Genomic DNA, 2118 nt, shown 5'->3' on the forward strand with positions numbered 1-2118 from the left:
AGCCAGGCACGGTGGTGCATGCCTGTAATCCCAGCTACTCAGGAGGCTGAGTCAGGACAATTGCTTGAACCCGGGAAGCAGAGGTTGCAGTGAGCCAAGATTGTGCCACTGTGCTCCAGCCTGGGCAATAGAGCAAGATTCCGTCTCAAAAAAAAAAAAAGACAACCCCATCTGGAGAAAACTAAAAAGGCTCAGTCTTTCCCCTGGGTGCAGAACGCCCTTCTTCCCCCTGCCCTAGGAAAGCCCAGTCACCTCTGAGGAGGCAACAACATCCTGGCCCCTCCCACTTGCTTTCGGTGCATCCCCACGTCCATTCTCTCATGGAACCCTGTGCATACCTCTATCTGAGCCCCCGTAAGACTGTGTTCCACTAGCTTATGTGTTCATCATCTTTGTGTTGACTGTAAACTTCACTTTGTACCCTGTCCCCCAGAATCCAGCACCTAATCTGGCACACTGAATGAATGAACAAATGAATCAATGAATGAGTGGGCAAGTAAGTGAAGAAACTAACAAGCTTCCCTGGAGTGATGGCATAGGATTGTTTCTTAATTATTTTGTATGTTTCTCCTCTTTCCAGTTTCTATATCACAACTTAGGATGATTCTAAAGGGTCGTCCCAGCTTCAGAGTTCCCTGGGGGCTGGCTGGGGCTTTTATTGGGACTTCACCAGTGCTCAGCTTCTTCATCTGTCCCATCCTGCTTCCACCTCATTCTTTCCATAGGTGTTGATCCCAAGCACATTCCCTCCTGCATACAAAGAGCTTGCTTCTGGGAACTCTTATGCTACAAGTCATTAGGAACATGAATTTTGGACACTTCTAACAAGCCTGAGTTTTAGTCCTGGCTTTTCTACTTATGTGTACTGTGACACTGAGAAAAATTGCCTAACTTCTCAGAGGCTTCAACTGCAATAGAAATGAAATCATTCAGTAGTGGGAGTTCAATGAAATGTTGTTTGAAGCACATTTAGCACAGCATCTGGCACACTGATAAGTGCTCACTAAAGTATTTTGTGTATCATCATCAATATTGCAAGGTCCAAGGAACATGGTAAGGCTATGGAACACACAGAAGCCAACTAGATTGGCTACAAGGCCGGCCTCAAGAGAGGTAGGTCCACTCTGGCTTTCAAGAGGTGGTAGTTGGACCTGTAGTCATATGGTAGTGGTACCTGGATTGTGCATGATTCGTGAGTTGTATGACGGGTTCTTTGGGAGTTGGAAGGATTTCAGAATGAAGTCTATAGTCTAGGGACTCCACCAGTCCTCAAGCAAGTTCCATACATCATGGGGAACTAAAATTTAATCAGCTGCTAGAGAAAGCAAGAATGCATTTTTCCAATGGTGCAAGTGATATTGTCCTAGGGGGATGCAAGTCTGAAATCTGTATCAGACTATGGAGGGAGGTACTGCTGTTCTGACTGGGATGCTGGAGACAGACCTGAATACTTGCACAGATATGTTCTGCTTTGAGTAAATTTAGCTTTGTTTAATCTCTTCTCTTAGTCTTAGAAGCTACGGCTGAGTAAGCATTTTTGTCTCTTAAAACATCAGGAAACACAAAAAGGATGGTCCCTTGTTAAGGTCTTGGATGTTCTGTTCTCACTTAGTCTTATTAATGAATACTAGGCAAGAGAGTTTCAAAAACGAATAAGACCATATCCCTACTCTCGAGACACTGATATTTTTATAGGAAGAAACAGATATATATAAAAAAATACAAATTGTAAACCTTATCATATAAAGTAGTCATTTGTCCACTAACTGGCTATTTAGTGCTAGGCGCTGTGTTTAATGTGGTAGACACAAAGATGAACTAGATGTTGCTCCAGACCACAAGAGACAAAGTTTAGTGGGTACAAGATGCAGTGGGAGCAGTAAGGAAGCAAAGAAGGAAAGCCTGGAAACAAGAAACGAATTCTGAGCCAGAGCCTGGCTGCAGTCATGAAAACCAACCCAGTCCTGATGTTCCAAAGACTCTCAGACACCCTAAATCTTTGTTTTGTCACTATCTAGAAATATTGAGGTAATAAGGCAAACCCAATGCACAATCAAATGCAGTAAACCTATTTCATTGCATTCATTTCAGTGTCTAGCAAAATGTAAATCAGATTTC

The sequence above is a fragment of the Rhinopithecus bieti genome, unplaced genomic scaffold, assembly GCF_001698545.2.
Source record: "Rhinopithecus bieti isolate Rb0 unplaced genomic scaffold, ASM169854v2 scaffold_44748, whole genome shotgun sequence".
Taxonomy (NCBI): domain Eukaryota; kingdom Metazoa; phylum Chordata; class Mammalia; order Primates; family Cercopithecidae; genus Rhinopithecus; species Rhinopithecus bieti.